This window comes from Phasianus colchicus, chromosome 18 (genome assembly GCF_987193195.1).
Source record: "Phasianus colchicus chromosome 18, bPhaCol1.hap1.1, whole genome shotgun sequence".
In the NCBI taxonomy this organism is placed as follows: Eukaryota; Metazoa; Chordata; class Aves; order Galliformes; family Phasianidae; genus Phasianus; species Phasianus colchicus.
Window position 1 is genome coordinate 1 of NC_143453.1, and position 20,133 is coordinate 20,133.

Here is a 20,133-nt window from a genome sequence, read left to right on the forward strand (position 1 = left end):
CCTCAAGAGGACATTGTCTTTCCCACTGAGGACATTTTCTCCCAGAAGTGCCGCTACTCTGTGAAACGACTCCATTTCCTCCCAAATCTACTCCATGACACGCCTCAGGATGACACTTACTCCCCGATTTGGGGCATTTTCTCCCAGAAATACCACTTCTCTCCCAAAGGGATGGCCTTTTCCCTCTCTAGCATCTGTTTCCTCACCAATACCTGGCATTTTCTCCCAGAAACACCAGCTTTCTCACAGATACATCACCTTCCCCCCCCACATCAGACCTCTTCTCCCAGAAATACCAGGACTCTGCTGAATATTTCCCATTTCCTCCGGAACATACAGCATTACACTCCGCAAGAGGACAGTTTCTTTCAGAAATGTGGCATTTTATCACAGATACACCATTTTTATGCCCAGTAGAGCTCCTTTTCTCCCAGAAATAGCACTGCTCTTAGGAAGAGCTCCCATTTTCTAACCAAAATGCTGCTTTACACTCCTCAAGATCACACTTACCCCCATCAAGATGGCAGTGTCACAGAAATACCAGCTTCTGCCCCCAAAATGGGACTTTGGCTCTCCAAAACAAGACATTTTCTCCCAGAAATACCAGGACTCTTAGAAATACCTCACGTTTCATCTCAAGAATACTGCTTTCCATTCCTCAAGATCACACTGACTCCCATCACAATGGCCTTTTCTCCCACATACACCAGCTTTCTCCCAAATACACGACATTTTCTCCCACATACACCCGTTTTCTCCCAAAGATGGGACATATTCTCTCAGAAATGCCAGCTTATTCTTTAAAAAACGGCCTTTTTTTCCCAAAATACCAGCTTTCTCACAAACACCTGTCATTTTCCAACCAAGTCTGCTACTATCTCCCAGAAACAGCCGGTTTCCGAGAAATACCTGACGTTTGCTCTCCCAAATACTACTTGACACTCCTCCAGAGGACATTGTCTCCCCTATTTACCACGTTGTCTCCCCAAGAGACCACTTGGCACACCAAAAAGACCACCGTTGCTCTCCAGTACAAGATCTTCTTTCCCACCGGTTCCCACTTTTCTCCCCCAGCTCTGTCATTTCCTCCCAGAAATGCCACTTTTCCCTTGGAAATTTCACCTTCTCTTCCAAAAAGAGGAGATTTGCTCCCAGAAATACCCCTTCTCTTACAACTGCCACACGCTTTCTCCCCAAAAAGCCTCCATGACAATGCCAAATGGGACACTTGCAGCCAAGAAGAGGACACCTTCTCTCAGAAAGACCACTTTTCTCCCCAAGAGAGGAGATTTTCTCCCAATTGGATGACATTTGCTGTAAGAAAGACCTGTTTTCTTCCCTCAAGAGGACATTGTCTTTCCCACTGAGGACATTTTCTCCCAGAAGTGCCGCTACTCTGTGAAACACCTCCATTTCCTCCCAAATCTACTCCATGACACGCCTCAGGATGACACTTACTCCCCGATTTGGGGCATTTTCTCCCAGAAATACCACTTCTCTCCCAAAGGGATGGCCTTTTCCCTCTCTAGCATCTGTTTCCTCACCAATACCTGGCATTTTCTCCCAGAAACACCAGCTTTCTCACAGATACATCACCTTCCCCCCCCCACATCAGACCTCTTCTCCCAGAAATACCAGGACTCTGCTGAATATTTCCCATTTCCTCCGGAACATACAGCATTACACTCCGCAAGAGGACAGTTTCTTTCAGAAATGTGGCATTTTATCACAGATACACCATTTTTATGCCCAGTAGAGCTCCTTTTCTCCCAGAAATAGCACTGCTCTTAGGAAGAGCTCCCATTTTCTAACCAAAATGCTGCTTTACACTCCTCAAGATCACACTTACCCCCATCAAGATGGCAGTGTCACAGAAATACCAGCTTCTGCCCCCAAAATGGGACTTTGGCTCTCCAAAACAAGACATTTTCTCCCAGAAATACCAGGACTCTTAGAAATACCTCACGTTTCATCTCAAGAATACTGCTTTCCACTCCTCAAGATCACACTGACTCCCATCACAATGGCCTTTTCTCCCACATACACCAGCTTTCTCCCAAATACACGACATTTTCTCCCACATACACCCGTTTTCTCCCAAAGATGGGACATATTCTCCCAGAAATGCCAGCTTATTCTTTAAAAAACGGCCTTTTTTTCCCAAAATACCAGCTTTCTCACAAACACCTGTCATTTTCCAACCAAGTCTGCTACTATCTCCCAGAAACAGCCGGTTTCCGAGAAATACCTGACGTTTGCTCTCCCAAATACTACTTGACACTCCTCCAGAGGACATTGTCTCCCCTATTTACCACGTTGTCTCCCCAAGAGACCACTTGGCACACCAAAAAGACCACCGTTGCTCTCCAGTACAAGATCTTCTTTCCCACCGGTTCCCACTTTTCTCCCCCAGCTCTGTCATTTCCTCCCAGAAATGCCACTTTTCCCTTGGAAATTTCACCTTCTCTTCCAAAAAGAGGAGATTTGCTCCCAGAAATACCCCTTCTCTTACAACTGCCACACGCTTTCTCCCCAAAAAGCCTCCATGACAATGCCAAATGGGACACTTGCAGCCAAGAAGAGGACACCTTCTCTCAGAAAGACCACTTTTCTCCCCAAGAGAGGAGATTTTCTCCCAATTGGATGACATTTGCTGTAAGAAAGACCCGTTTTCTTCCCTCAAGAGGACATTGTCTTTCCCACTGAGGACATTTTCTCCCAGAAGTGCCGCTACTCTGTGAAACACCTCCATTTCCTCCCAAATCTACTCCATGACACGCCTCAGGATGACACTTACTCCCCGATTTGGGGCATTTTCTCCCAGAATTACCACTTCTCTCCCAAAGGGATGGCCTTTTCCCTCTCTAGCATCTGTTTCCTCACCAATACCTGGCATTTTCTCCCAGAAACACCAGCTCTCTCACAGATACATCACCTTCCCCCCCCCACATCAGACCTCTTCTCCCAGAAATACCAGGACTCTGCTGAATATTTCCCATTTCCTCCGGAACATACAGCATTACACTTCGCAAGAGGACAGTTTCTTTCAGAAATGTGGCATTTTATCACAGATACACCATTTTTATGCCCAGTAGAGCTCCTTTTCTCCCAGAAATAGCACTGCTCTTAGGAAGAGCTCCCATTTTCTAACCAAAATGCTGCTTTACACTCCTCAAGATCACACTTACCCCCATCAAGATGGCAGTGTCACAGAAATACCAGCTTCTGCCCCCAAAATGGGACTTTGGCTCTCCAAAACAAGACATTTTCTCCCAGAAATACCAGGACTCTTAGAAATACCTCACGTTTCATCTCAAGAATACTGCTTTCCACTCCTCAAGATCACACTGACTCCCATCACAATGGCCTTTTCTCCCACATACACCAGCTTTCTCCCAAATACACGACATTTTCTCCCACATACACCCGTTTTCTCCCAAAGATGGGACATATTCTCCCAGAAATGCCAGCTTATTCTTTAAAAAACGGCCTTTTTTCCCCAAAATACCAGCTTTCTCACAAACACCTGTCATTTTCCAACCAAGTCTGCTACTATCTCCCAGAAACAGCCGGTTTCCGAGAAATACCTGACGTTTGCTCTCCCAAATACTACTTGACACTCCTCCAGAGGACATTGTCTCCCCTATTTACCACGTTGTCTCCCCAAGAGACCACTTGGCACACCAAAAAGACCACCGTTGCTCTCCAGTACAAGATCTTCTTTCCCACCGGTTCCCACTTTTCTCCCCCAGCTATGTCATTTCCTCCCAGAAATGCCACTTTTCCCTTGGAAATTTCACCTTCTCTTCCAAAAAGAGGAGATTTGCTCCCAGAAATACCCCTTCTCTTACAACTGCCACACGCTTTCTCCCCAAAAAGCCTCCATGACAATGCCAAATGGGACACTTGCAGCCAAGAAGAGGACACCTTCTCTCAGAAAGACCACTTTTCTCCCCAAGAGAGGAGATTTTCTCCCAATTGGATGACATTTGCTGTAAGAAAGACCTGTTTTCTTCCCTCAAGAGGACATTGTCTTTCCCACTGAGGACATTTTCTCCCAGAAGTGCCGCTACTCTGTGAAACGACTCCATTTCCTCCCAAATCTACTCCATGACACGCCTCAGGATGACACTTACTCCCCGATTTGGGGCATTTTCTCCCAGAAATACCACTTCTCTCCCAAAGGGATGGCCTTTTCCCTCTCTAGCATCTGTTTCCTCACCAATACCTGGCATTTTCTCCCAGAAACACCAGCTTTCTCACAGATACATCACCTTCCCCCCCACATCAGACCTCTTCTCCCAGAAATACCAGGACTCTGCTGAATATTTCCCATTTCCTCCGGAACATACAGCATTACACTCCGCAAGAGGACAGTTTCTTTCAGAAATGTGGCATTTTATCACAGATACACCATTTTTATGCCCAGTAGAGCTCCTTTTCTCCCAGAAATAGCACTGCTCTTAGGAAGAGCTCCCATTTTCTAACCAAAATGCTGCTTTACACTCCTCAAGATCACACTTACCCCCATCAAGATGGCAGTGTCACAGAAATACCAGCTTCTGCCCCCAAAATGGGACTTTGGCTCTCCAAAACAAGACATTTTCTCCCAGAAATACCAGGACTCTTAGAAATACCTCACGTTTCATCTCAAGAATACTGCTTTCCACTCCTCAAGATCACACTGACTCCCATCACAATGGCCTTTTCTCCCACATACACCAGCTTTCTCCCAAATACACGACATTTTCTCCCACATACACCCGTTTTCTCCCAAAGATGGGACATATTCTCCCAGAAATGCCAGCTTATTCTTTAAAAAACGGCCTTTTTTCCCCAAAATACCAGCTTTCTCACAAACACCTGTCATTTTCCAACCAAGTCTGCTACTATCTCCCAGAAACAGCCGGTTTCCGAGAAATACCTGACGTTTGCTCTCCCAAATACTACTTGACACTCCTCCAGAGGACATTGTCTCCCCTATTTACCACGTTGTCTCCCCAAGAGACCACTTGGCACACCAAAAAGACCACCGTTGCTCTCCAGTACAAGATCTTCTTTCCCACCGGTTCCCACTTTTCTCCCCCAGCTCTGTCATTTCCTCCCAGAAATGCCACTTTTCCCTTGGAAATTTCACCTTCTCTTCCAAAAAGAGGAGATTTGCTCCCAGAAATACCCCTTCTCTTACAACTGCCACACGCTTTCTCCCCAAAAAGCCTCCATGACAATGCCAAATGGGACACTTGCAGCCAAGAAGAGGACACCTTCTCTCAGAAAGACCACTTTTCTCCCCAAGAGAGGAGATTTTCTCCCAATTGGATGACATTTGCTGTAAGAAAGACCTGTTTTCTTCCCTCAAGAGGACATTGTCTTTCCCACTGAGGACATTTTCTCCCAGAAGTGCCGCTACTCTGTGAAACACCTCCATTTCCTCCCAAATCTACTCCATGACACGCCTCAGGATGACACTTACTCTCCGATTTGGGGCATTTTCTCCCAGAAATACCACTTCTCTCCCAAAGGGATGGCCTTTTCCCTCTCTAGCATCTGTTTCCTCACCAATACCTGGCATTTTCTCCCAGAAACACCAGCTTTCTCACAGATACATCACCTTCCCCCCCCCACATCAGACCTCTTCTCCCAGAAATACCAGGACTCTGCTGAATATTTCCCATTTCCTCCGGAACATACAGCATTACACTCCGCAAGAGGACAGTTTCTTTCAGAAATGTGGCATTTTATCACAGATACACCATTTTTATGCCCAGTAGAGCTCCTTTTCTCCCAGAAATAGCACTGCTCTTAGGAAGAGCTCCCATTTTCTAACCAAAATGCTGCTTTACACTCCTCAAGATCACACTTACCCCCATCAAGATGGCAGTGTCACAGAAATACCAGCTTCTGCCCCCAAAATGGGACTTTGGCTCTCCAAAACAAGACATTTTCTCCCAGAAATACCAGGACTCTTAGAAATACCTCACGTTTCATCTCAAGAATACTGCTTTCCACTCCTCAAGATCACACTGACTCCCATCACAATGGCCTTTTCTCCCACATACACCAGCTTTCTCCCAAATACACGACATTTTCTCCCACATACACCCGTTTTCTCCCAAAGATGGGACATATTCTCCCAGAAATGCCAGCTTATTCTTTAAAAAACGGCCTTTTTTTCCCAAAATACCAGCTTTCTCACAAACACCTGTCATTTTCCAACCAAGTCTGCTACTATCTCCCAGAAACAGCCGGTTTCCGAGAAATACCTGACGTTTGCTCTCCCAAATACTACTTGACACTCCTCCAGAGGACATTGTCTCCCCTATTTACCACGTTGTCTCCCCAAGAGACCACTTGGCACACCAAAAAGACCACCGTTGCTCTCCAGTACAAGATCTTCTTTCCCACCGGTTCCCACTTTTCTCCCCCAGCTATGTCATTTCCTCCCAGAAATGCCACTTTTCCCTTGGAAATTTCACCTTCTCTTCCAAAAAGAGGAGATTTGCTCCCAGAAATACCCCTTCTCTTACAACTGCCACACGCTTTCTCCCCAAAAAGCCTCCATGACAATGCCAAATGGGACACTTGCAGCCAAGAAGAGGACACCTTCTCTCAGAAAGACCACTTTTCTCCCCAAGAGAGGAGATTTTCTCCCAATTGGATGACATTTGCTGTAAGAAAGACCTGTTTTCTTCCCTCAAGAGGACATTGTCTTTCCCACTGAGGACATTTTCTCCCAGAAGTGCCGCTACTCTGTGAAACACCTCCATTTCCTCCCAAATCTACTCCATGACACGCCTCAGGATGACACTTACTCCCCGATTTGGGGCATTTTCTCCCAGAAATACCACTTCTCTCCCAAAGGGATGGCCTTTTCCCTCTCTAGCATCTGTTTCCTCACCAATACCTGGCATTTTCTCCCAGAAACACCAGCTTTCTCACAGATACATCACCTTCCCCCCCCCACATCAGACCTCTTCTCCCAGAAATACCAGGACTCTGCTGAATATTTCCCATTTCCTCCGGAACATACAGCATTACACTCCGCAAGAGGACAGTTTCTTTCAGAAATGTGGCATTTTATCACAGATACACCATTTTTATGCCCAGTAGAGCTCCTTTTCTCCCAGAAATAGCACTGCTCTTAGGAAGAGCTCCCATTTTCTAACCAAAATGCTGCTTTACACTCCTCAAGATCACACTTACCCCCATCAAGATGGCAGTGTCACAGAAATACCAGCTTCTGCCCCCAAAATGGGACTTTGGCTCTCCAAAACAAGACATTTTCTCCCAGAAATACCAGGACTCTTAGAAATACCTCACGTTTCATCTCAAGAATACTGCTTTCCACTCCTCAAGATCACACTGACTCCCATCACAATGGCCTTTTCTCCCACATACACCAGCTTTCTCCCAAATACACGACATTTTCTCCCACATACACCCGTTTTCTCCCAAAGATGGCACATATTCTCCCAGAAATGCCAGCTTATTCTTTAAAAAACGGCCTTTTTTCCCCAAAATACCAGCTTTCTCACAAACACCTGTCATTTTCCAACCAAGTCTGCTACTATCTCCCAGAAACAGCCGGTTTCCGAGAAATACCTGACGTTTGCTCTCCCAAATACTACTTGACACTCCTCCAGAGGACATTGTCTCCCCTATTTACCACGTTGTCTCCCCAAGAGACCACTTGGCACACCAAAAAGACCACCGTTGCTCTCCAGTACAAGATCTTCTTTCCCACCGGTTCCCACTTTTCTCCCCCAGCTATGTCATTTCCTCCCAGAAATGCCACTTTTCCCTTGGAAATTTCACCTTCTCTTCCAAAAAGAGGAGATTTGCTCCCAGAAATACCCCTTCTCTTACAACTGCCACACGCTTTCTCCCCAAAAAGCCTCCATGACAATGCCAAATGGGACACTTGCAGCCAAGAAGAGGACACCTTCTCTCAGAAAGACCACTTTTCTCCCCAAGAGAGGAGATTTTCTCCCAATTGGATGACATTTGCTGTAAGAAAGACCCGTTTTCTTCCCTCAAGAGGACATTGTCTTTCCCACTGAGGACATTTTCTCCCAGAAGTGCCGCTACTCTGTGAAACACCTCCATTTCCTCCCAAATCTACTCCATGACACGCCTCAGGATGACACTTACTCCCCGATTTGGGGCATTTTCTCCCAGAAATACCACTTCTCTCCCAAAGGGATGGCCTTTTCCCTCTCTAGCATCTGTTTCCTCACCAATACCTGGCATTTTCTCCCAGAAACACCAGCTTTCTCACAGATACATCACCTTCCCCCCCCCACATCAGACCTCTTCTCCCAGAAATACCAGGACTCTGCTGAATATTTCCCATTTCCTCCGGAACATACAGCATTACACTCCGCAAGAGGACAGTTTCTTTCAGAAATGTGGCATTTTATCACAGATACACCATTTTAATGCCCAGTAGAGCTCCTTTTCTCCCAGAAATAGCACTGCTCTTAGGAAGAGCTCCCATTTTCTAACCAAAATGCTGCTTTACACTCCTCAAGATCACACTTACCCCCATCAAGATGGCAGTGTCACAGAAATACCAGCTTCTGCCCCCAAAATGGGACTTTGGCTCTCCAAAACAAGACATTTTCTCCCAGAAATACCAGGACTCTTAGAAATACCTCACGTTTCATCTCAAGAATACTGCTTTCCACTCCTCAAGATCACACTGACTCCCATCACAATGGCCTTTTCTCCCACATACACCAGCTTTCTCCCGAATACACGACATTTTCTCCCACATACACCCGTTTTCTCCCAAAGATGGGACATATTCTCCCAGAAATGCCAGCTTATTCTTTAAAAAACGGCTTTTTTTCCCCAAAATACCAGCTTTCTCACAAACACCTGTCATTTTCCAACCAAGTCTGCTACTATCTCCCAGAAACAGCCGGTTTCCGAGAAATACCTGACGTTTGCTCTCCCAAATACTACTTGACACTCCTCCAGAGGACATTGTCTCCCCTATTTACCACGTTGTCTCCCCAAGAGACCACTTGGCACACCAAAAAGACCACCGTTGCTCTCCAGTACAAGATCTTCTTTCCCACCGGTTCCCACTTTTCTCCCCCAGCTATGTCATTTCCTCCCAGAAATGCCACTTTTCCCTTGGAAATTTCACCTTCTCTTCCAAAAAGAGGAGATTTGCTCCCAGAAATACCCCTTCTCTTACAACTGCCACACGCTTTCTCCCCAAAAAGCCTCCATGACAATGCCAAATGGGACACTTGCAGCCAAGAAGAGGACACCTTCTCTCAGAAAGACCACTTTTCTCCCCCAAGAGAGGAGATTTTCTCCCAATTGGATGACATTTGCTGTAAGAAAGACCCGTTTTCTTCCCTCAAGAGGACATTGTCTTTCCCACTGAGGACATTTTCTCCCAGAAGTGCCGCTACTCTGTGAAACACCTCCATTTCCTCCCAAATCTACTCCATGACACGCCTCAGGATGACACTTACTCCCCGATTTGGGGCATTTTCTCCCAGAAATACCACTTCTCTCCCAAAGGGATGGCCTTTTCCCTCTCTAGCATCTGTTTCCTCACCAATACCTGGCATTTTCTCCCAGAAACACCAGCTTTCTCACAGATACATCACCTTCCCCCCCCCACATCAGACCTCTTCTCCCAGAAATACCAGGACTCTGCTGAATATTTCCCATTTCCTCCGGAACATACAGCATTACACTCCGCAAGAGGACAGTTTCTTTCAGAAATGTGGCATTTTATCACAGATACACCATTTTTATGCCCAGTAGAGCTCCTTTTCTCCCAGAAATAGCACTGCTCTTAGGAAGAGCTCCCATTTTCTAACCAAAATGCTGCTTTACACTCCTCAAGATCACACTTACCCCCATCAAGATGGCAGTGTCACAGAAATACCAGCTTCTGCCCCCAAAATGGGACTTTGGCTCTCCAAAACAAGACATTTTCTCCCAGAAATACCAGGACTCTTAGAAATACCTCACGTTTCATCTCAAGAATACTGCTTTCCACTCCTCAAGATCACACTGACTCCCATCACAATGGCCTTTTCTCCCACATACACCAGCTTTCTCCCAAATACACGACATTTTCTCCCACATACACCCGTTTTCTCCCAAAGATGGGACATATTCTCCCAGAAATGCCAGCTTATTCTTTAAAAAACGGCCTTTTTTCCCCAAAATACCAGCTTTCTCACAAACACCTGTCATTTTCCAACCAAGTCTGCTACTATCTCCCAGAAACAGCCGGTTTCCGAGAAATACCTGACGTTTGCTCTCCCAAATACTACTTGACACTCCTCCAGAGGACATTGTCTCCCCTATTTACCACGTTGTCTCCCCAAGAGACCACTTGGCACACCAAAAAGACCACCGTTGCTCTCCAGTACAAGATCTTCTTTCCCACCGGTTCCCACTTTTCTCCCCCAGCTATGTCATTTCCTCCCAGAAATGCCACTTTTCCCTTGGAAATTTCACCTTCTCTTCCAAAAAGAGGAGATTTGCTCCCAGAAATACCCCTTCTCTTACAACTGCCACACGCTTTCTCCCCAAAAAGCCTCCATGACAATGCCAAATGGGACACTTGCAGCCAAGAAGAGGACACCTTCTCTCAGAAAGACCACTTTTCTCCCCAAGAGAGGAGATTTTCTCCCAATTGGATGACATTTGCTGTAAGAAAGACCCGTTTTCTTCCCTCAAGAGGACATTGTCTTTCCCACTGAGGACATTTTCTCCCAGAAGTGCCGCTACTCTGTGAAACACCTCCATTTCCTCCCAAATCTACTCCATGACACGCCTCAGGATGACACTTACTCCCCGATTTGGGGCATTTTCTCCCAGAAATACCACTTCTCTCCCAAAGGGATGGCCTTTTCCCTCTCTAGCATCTGTTTCCTCACCAATACCTGGCATTTTCTCCCAGAAACACCAGCTCTCTCACAGATACATCACCTTCCCCCCCCCACATCAGACCTCTTCTCCCAGAAATACCAGGACTCTGCTGAATATTTCCCATTTCCTCCGGAACATACAGCATTACACTCCGCAAGAGGACAGTTTCTTTCAGAAATGTGGCATTTTATCACAGATACACCATTTTTATGCCCAGTAGAGCTCCTTTTCTCCCAGAAATAGCACTGCTCTTAGGAAGAGCTCCCATTTTCTAACCAAAATGCTGCTTTACACTCCTCAAGATCACACTTACCCCCATCAAGATGGCAGTGTCACAGAAATACCAGCTTCTGCCCCCAAAATGGGACTTTGGCTCTCCAAAACAAGACATTTTCTCCCAGAAATACCAGGACTCTTAGAAATACCTCACGTTTCATCTCAAGAATACTGCTTTCCACTCCTCAAGATCACACTGACTCCCATCACAATGGCCTTTTCTCCCACATACACCAGCTTTCTCCCAAATACACGACATTTTCTCCCACATACACCCGTTTTCTCCCAAAGATGGGACATATTCTCCCAGAAATGCCAGCTTATTCTTTAAAAAACGGCCTTTTTTTCCCAAAATACCAGCTTTCTCACAAACACCTGTCATTTTCCAACCAAGTCTGCTACTATCTCCCAGAAACAGCCGGTTTCCGAGAAATACCTGACGTTTGCTCTCCCAAATACTACTTGACACTCCTCCAGAGGACATTGTCTCCCCTATTTACCACGTTGTCTCCCCAAGAGACCACTTGGCACACCAAAAAGACCACCGTTGCTCTCCAGTACAAGATCTTCTTTCCCACCGGTTCCCACTTTTCTCCCCCAGCTATGTCATTTCCTCCCAGAAATGCCACTTTTCCCTTGGAAATTTCACCTTCTCTTCCAAAAAGAGGAGATTTGCTCCCAGAAATACCCCTTCTCTTACAACTGCCACACGCTTTCTCCCCAAAAAGCCTCCATGACAATGCCAAATGGGACACTTGCAGCCAAGAAGAGGACACCTTCTCTCAGAAAGACCACTTTTCTCCCCAAGAGAGGAGATTTTCTCCCAATTGGATGACATTTGCTGTAAGAAAGACCTGTTTTCTTCCCTCAAGAGGACATTGTCTTTCCCACTGAGGACATTTTCTCCCAGAAGTGCCGCTACTCTGTGAAACACCTCCATTTCCTCCCAAATCTACTCCATGACACGCCTCAGGATGACACTTACTCTCCGATTTGGGGCATTTTCTCCCAGAAATACCACTTCTCTCCCAAAGGGATGGCCTTTTCCCTCTCTAGCATCTGTTTCCTCACCAATACCTGGCATTTTCTCCCAGAAACACCAGCTTTCTCACAGATACATCACCTTCCCCCCCCCACATCAGACCTCTTCTCCCAGAAATACCAGGACTCTGCTGAATATTTCCCATTTCCTCCGGAACATACAGCATTACACTCCGCAAGAGGACAGTTTCTTTCAGAAATGTGGCATTTTATCACAGATACACCATTTTTATGCCCAGTAGAGCTCCTTTTCTCCCAGAAATAGCACTGCTCTTAGGAAGAGCTCCCATTTTCTAACCAAAATGCTGCTTTACACTCCTCAAGATCACACTTACCCCCATCAAGATGGCAGTGTCACAGAAATACCAGCTTCTGCCCCCAAAATGGGACTTTGGCTCTCCAAAACAAGACATTTTCTCCCAGAAATACCAGGACTCTTAGAAATACCTCACGTTTCATCTCAAGAATACTGCTTTCCACTCCTCAAGATCACACTGACTCCCATCACAATGGCCTTTTCTCCCACATACACCAGCTTTCTCCCAAATACACGACATTTTCTCCCACATACACCCGTTTTCTCCCAAAGATGGGACATATTCTCCCAGAAATGCCAGCTTATTCTTTAAAAAACGGCCTTTTTTCCCCAAAATACCAGCTTTCTCACAAACACCTGTCATTTTCCAACCAAGTCTGCTACTATCTCCCAGAAACAGCCGGTTTCCGAGAAATACCTGACGTTTGCTCTCCCAAATACTACTTGACACTCCTCCAGAGGACATTGTCTCCCCTATTTACCACGTTGTCTCCCCAAGAGACCACTTGGCACACCAAAAAGACCACCGTTGCTCTCCAGTACAAGATCTTCTTTCCCACCGGTTCCCACTTTTCTCCCCCAGCTATGTCATTTCCTCCCAGAAATGCCACTTTTCCCTTGGAAATTTCACCTTCTCTTCCAAAAAGAGGAGATTTGCTCCCAGAAATACCCCTTCTCTTACAACTGCCACACGCTTTCTCCCCAAAAAGCCTCCATGACAATGCCAAATGGGACACTTGCAGCCAAGAAGAGGACACCTTCTCTCAGAAAGACCACTTTTCTCCCCAAGAGAGGAGATTTTCTCCCCATTGGATGACATTTGCTGTAAGAAAGACCTGTTTTCTTCCCTCAAGAGGACATTGTCTTTCCCACTGAGGACATTTTCTCCCAGAAGTGCCGCTACTCTGTGAAACACCTCCATTTCCTCCCAAATCTACTCCATGACACGCCTCAGGATGACACTTACTCCCCGATTTGGGGCATTTTCTCCCAGAAATACCACTTCTCTCCCAAAGGGATGGCCTTTTCCCTCTCTAGCATCTGTTTCCTCACCAATACCTGGCATTTTCTCCCAGAAACACCAGCTTTCTCACAGATACATCACCTTCCCCCCCCCACATCAGACCTCTTCTCCCAGAAATACCAGGACTCTGCTGAATATTTCCCATTTCCTCCGGAACATACAGCATTACACTCCGCAAGAGGACAGTTTCTTTCAGAAATGTGGCATTTTATCACAGATACACCATTTTTATGCCCAGTAGAGCTCCTTTTCTCCCAGAAATAGCACTGCTCTTAGGAAGAGCTCCCATTTTCTAACCAAAATGCTGCTTTACACTCCTCAAGATCACACTTACCCCCATCAAGATGGCAGTGTCACAGAAATACCAGCTTCTGCCCCCAAAATGGGACTTTGGCTCTCCAAAACAAGACATTTTCTCCCAGAAATACCAGGACTCTTAGAAATACCTCACGTTTCATCTCAAGAATACTGCTTTCCACTCCTCAAGATCACACTGACTCCCATCACAATGGCCTTTTCTCCCACATACACCAGCTTTCTCCCAAATACACGACATTTTCTCCCACATACACCCGTTTTCTCCCAAAGATGGGACATATTCTCCCAGAAATGCCAGCTTATTCTTTAAAAAACGGCCTTTTTTCCCCAAAATACCAGCTTTCTCACAAACACCTGTCATTTTCCAACCAAGTCTGCTACTATCTCCCAGAAACAGCCGGTTTCCGAGAAATACCTGACGTTTGCTCTCCCAAATACTACTTGACACTCCTCCAGAGGACATTGTCTCCCCTATTTACCACGTTGTCTCCCCAAGAGACCACTTGGCACACCAAAAAGACCACCGTTGCTCTCCAGTACAAGATCTTCTTTCCCACCGGTTCCCACTTTTCTCCCCCAGCTCTGTCATTTCCTCCCAGAAATGCCACTTTTCCCTTGGAAATTTCACCTTCTCTTCCAAAAAGAGGAGATTTGCTCCCAGAAATACCCCTTCTCTTACAACTGCCACACGCTTTCTCCCCAAAAAGCCTCCATGACAATGCCAAATGGGACACTTGCAGCCAAGAAGAGGACACCTTCTCTCAGAAAGACCACTTTTCTCCCCAAGAGAGGAGATTTTCTCCCCATTGGATGACATTTGCTGTAAGAAAGACCCGTTTTCTTCCCTCAAGAGGACATTGTCTTTCCCACTGAGGACATTTTCTCCCAGAAGTGCCGCTACTCTGTGAAACACCTCCATTTCCTCCCAAATCTACTCCATGACACGCCTCAGGATGACACTTACTCCCCGATTTGGGGCATTTTCTCCCAGAAATACCACTTCTCTCCCAAAGGGATGGCCTTTTCCCTCTCTAGCATCTGTTTCCTCACCAATACCTGGCATTTTCTCCCAGAAACACCAGCTCTCTCACAGATACATCACCTTCCCCCCCCCACATCAGACCTCTTCTCCCAGAAATACCAGGACTCTGCTGAATATTTCCCATTTCCTCCGGAACATACAGCATTACACTCCGCAAGAGGACAGTTTCTTTCAGAAATGTGGCATTTTATCACAGATACACCATTTTTATGCCCAGTAGAGCTCCTTTTCTCCCAGAAATAGCACTGCTCTTAGGAAGAGCTCCCATTTTCTAACCAAAATGCTGCTTTACACTCCTCAAGATCACACTTACCCCCATCAAGATGGCAGTGTCACAGAAATACCAGCTTCTGCCCCCAAAATGGGACTTTGGCTCTCCAAAACAAGACATTTTCTCCCAGAAATACCAGGACTCTTAGAAATACCTCACGTTTCATCTCAAGAATACTGCTTTCCACTCCTCAAGATCACACTGACTCCCATCACAATGGCCTTTTCTCCCACATACACCAGCTTTCTCCCAAATACACGACATTTTCTCCCACATACACCCGTTTTCTCCCAAAGATGGGACATATTCTCCCAGAAATGCCAGCTTATTCTTTAAAAAACGGCCTTTTTTCCCCAAAATACCAGCTTTCTCACAAACACCTGTCATTTTCCAACCAAGTCTGCTACTATCTCCCAGAAACAGCCGGTTTCCGAGAAATACCTGACGTTTGCTCTCCCAAATACTACTTGACACTCCTCCAGAGGACATTGTCTCCCCTATTTACCACGTTGTCTCCCCAAGAGACCACTTGGCACACCAAAAAGACCACCGTTGCTCTCCAGTACAAGATCTTCTTTCCCACCGGTTCCCACTTTTCTCCCCCAGCTATGTCATTTCCTCCCAGAAATGCCACTTTTCCCTTGGAAATTTCACCTTCTCTTCCAAAAAGAGGAGATTTGCTCCCAGAAATACCCCTTCTCTTACAACTGCCACACGCTTTCTCCCCAAAAAGCCTCCATGACAATGCCAAATGGGACACTTGCAGCCAAGAAGAGGACACCTTCTCTCAGAAAGACCACTTTTCTCCCCAAGAGAGGAGATTTTCTCCCAATTGGATGACATTTGCTGTAAGAAAGACCCGTTTTCTTCCCTCAAGAGGACATTGTCTTTCCCACTGAGGACATTTTCTCCCAGAAGTGCCGCTACTCTGTGAAACACCTCCATTTCCTCCCAAATCTACTCCATGACACGCCTCAGGATGACACTTACTCCCCGATTTGGGGCATTTTCTCCCAGAAATACCACTTCTCTCCCAAAGGGATGGCCTTTTCCCTCTCTAGCATCTGTTTCCTCACCAATACCTGGCATTTTCTCCCAGAAACACCAGCTTTCTCACAGATACATCACCTTCCCCCCCCCACATCAGACCTCTTCTCCCAGAAATACCAGGACTCTGCTGAATATTTCCCATTTCCTCCGGAACATACAGCATTACACTCCGCAAGAGGACAGTTTCTTTCAGAAATGTGGCATTTTATCACAGATACACCATTTTTATGCCCAGTAGAGCTCCTTTTCTCCCAGAAATAGCACTGCTCTTAGGAAGAGCTCCCATTTTCTAACCAAAATGCTGCTTTACACTCCTCAAGATCACACTTACCCCCATCAAGATGGCAGTGTCACAGAAATACCAGCTTCTGCCCCCAAAATGGGACTTTGGCTCTCCAAAACAAGACATTTTCTCCCAGAAATACCAGGACTCTTAGAAATACCTCACGTTTCATCTCAAGAATACTGCTTTCCACTCCTCAAGATCACACTGACTCCCATCACAATGGCCTTTTCTCCCACATACACCAGCTTTCTCCCAAATACACGACATTTTCTCCCACATACACCCGTTTTCTCCCAAAGATGGGACATATTCTCCCAGAAATGCCAGCTTATTCTTTAAAAAACGGCCTTTTTTCCCCAAAATACCAGCTTTCTCACAAACACCTGTCATTTTCCAACCAAGTCTGCTACTATCTCCCAGAAACAGCCGGTTTCCGAGAAATACCTGACGTTTGCTCTCCCAAATACTACTTGACACTCCTCCAGAGGACATTGTCTCCCCTATTTACCACGTTGTCTCCCCAAGAGACCACTTGGCACACCAAAAAGACCACCGTTGCTCTCCAGTACAAGATCTTCTTTCCCACCGGTTCCCACTTTTCTCCCCCAGCTATGTCATTTCCTCCCAGAAATGCCACTTTTCCCTTGGAAATTTCACCTTCTCTTCCAAAAAGAGGAGATTTGCTCCCAGAAATACCCCTTCTCTTACAACTGCCACACGCTTTCTCCCCAAAAAGCCTCCATGACAATGCCAAATGGGACACTTGCAGCCAAGAAGAGGACACCTTCTCTCAGAAAGACCACTTTTCTCCCCAAGAGAGGAGATTTTCTCCCAATTGGATGACATTTGCTGTAAGAAAGACCCGTTTTCTTCCCTCAAGAGGACATTGTCTTTCCCACTGAGGACATTTTCTCCCAGAAGTGCCGCTACTCTGTGAAACACCTCCATTTCCTCCCAAATCTACTCCATGACACGCCTCAGGATGACACTTACTCCCCGATTTGGGGCATTTTCTCCCAGAAATACCACTTCTCTCCCAAAGGGATGGCCTTTTCCCTCTCTAGCATCTGTTTCCTCACCAATACCTGGCATTTTCTCCCAGAAACACCAGCTCTCTCACAGATACATCACCTTCCCCCCCCCACATCAGACCTCTTCTCCCAGAAATACCAGGACTCTGCTGAATATTTCCCATTTCCTCCGGAACATACAGCATTACACTCCGCAAGAGGACAGTTTCTTTCAGAAATGTGGCATTTTATCACAGATACACCATTTTTATGCCCAGTAGAGCTCCTTTTCTCCCAGAAATAGCACTGCTCTTAGGAAGAGCTCCCATTTTCTAACCAAAATGCTGCTTTACACTCCTCAAGATCACACTTACCCCCATCAAGATGGCAGTGTCACAGAAATACCAGCTTCTGCCCCCAAAATGGGACTTTGGCTCTCCAAAACAAGACATTTTCTCCCAGAAATACCAGGACTCTTAGAAATACCTCACGTTTCATCTCAAGAATACTGCTTTCCACTCCTCAAGATCACACTGACTCCCATCACAATGGCCTTTTCTCCCACATACACCAGCTTTCTCCCAAATACACGACATTTTCTCCCACATACACCCGTTTTCTCCCAAAGATGGGACATATTCTCCCAGAAATGCCAGCTTATTCTTTAAAAAACGGCCTTTTTTCCCCAAAATACCAGCTTTCTCACAAACACCTGTCATTTTCCAACCAAGTCTGCTACTATCTCCCAGAAACAGCCGGTTTCCGAGAAATACCTGACGTTTGCTCTCCCAAATACTACTTGACACTCCTCCAGAGGACATTGTCTCCCCTATTTACCACGTTGTCTCCCCAAGAGACCACTTGGCACACCAAAAAGACCACCGTTGCTCTCCAGTACAAGATCTTCTTTCCCACCGGTTCCCACTTTTCTCCCCCAGCTATGTCATTTCCTCCCAGAAATGCCACTTTTCCCTTGGAAATTTCACCTTCTCTTCCAAAAAGAGGAGATTTGCTCCCAGAAATACCCCTTCTCTTACAACTGCCACACGCTTTCTCCCCAAAAAGCCTCCATGACAATGCCAAATGGGACACTTGCAGCCAAGAAGAGGACACCTTCTCTCAGAAAGACCACTTTTCTCCCCAAGAGAGGAGATTTTCTCCCAATTGGATGACATTTGCTGTAAGAAAGACCCGTTTTCTTCCCTCAAGAGGACATTGTCTTTCCCACTGAGGACATTTTCTCCCAGAAGTGCCGCTACTCTGTGAAACACCTCCATTTCCTCCCAAATCTACTCCATGACACGCCTCAGGATGACACTTACTCCCCGATTTGGGGCATTTTCTCCCAGAAATACCACTTCTCTCCCAAAGGGATGGCCTTTTCCCTCTCTAGCATCTGTTTCCTCACCAATACCTGGCATTTTCTCCCAGAAACACCAGCTCTCTCACAGATACATCACCTTCCCCCCCCACATCAGACCTCTTCTCCCAGAAATACCAGGACTCTGCTGAATATTTCCCATTTCCTCCGGAACATACAGCATTACACTCCGCAAGAGGACAGTTTCTTTCAGAAATGTGGCATTTTATCACAGATACACCATTTTTATGCCCAGTAGAGCTCCTTTTCTCCCAGAAATAGCACTGCTCTTAGGAAGAGCTCCCATTTTCTAACCAAAATGCTGCTTTACACTCCTCAAGATCACACTTACCCCCATCAAGATGGCAGTGTCACAGAAATACCAGCTTCTGCCCCCAAAATGGGACTTTGGCTCTCCAAAACAAGACATTTTCTCCCAGAAATACCAGGACTCTTAGAAATACCTCACGTTTCATCTCAAGAATACTGCTTTCCACTCCTCAAGATCACACTGACTCCCATCACAATGGCCTTTTCTCCCACATACACCAGCTTTCTCCCAAATACACGACATTTTCTCCCACATACACCCGTTTTCTCCCAAAGATGGGACATATTCTCCCAGAAATGCCAGCTTATTCTTTAAAAAACGGCCTTTTTTCCCCAAAATACCAGCTTTCTCACAAACACCTGTCATTTTCCAACCAAGTCTGCTACTATCTCCCAGAAACAGCCGGTTTCCGAGAAATACCTGACGTTTGCTCTCCCAAATACTACTTGACACTCCTCCAGAGGACATTGTCTCCCCTATTTACCACGTTGTCTCCCCAAGAGACCACTTGGCACACCAAAAAGACCACCGTTGCTCTCCAGTACAAGATCTTCTTTCCCACCGGTTCCCACTTTTCTCCCCCAGCTATGTCATTTCCTCCCAGAAATGCCACTTTTCCCTTGGAAATTTCACCTTCTCTTCCAAAAAGAGGAGATTTGCTCCCAGAAATACCCCTTCTCTTACAACTGCCACACGCTTTCTCCCCAAAAAGCCTCCATGACAATGCCAAATGGGACACTTGCAGCCAAGAAGAGGACACCTTCTCTCAGAAAGACCACTTTTCTCCCCAAGAGAGGAGATTTTCTCCCCATTGGATGACATTTGCTGTAAGAAAGACCCGTTTTCTTCCCTCAAGAGGACATTGTCTTTCCCACTGAGGACATTTTCTCCCAGAAGTGC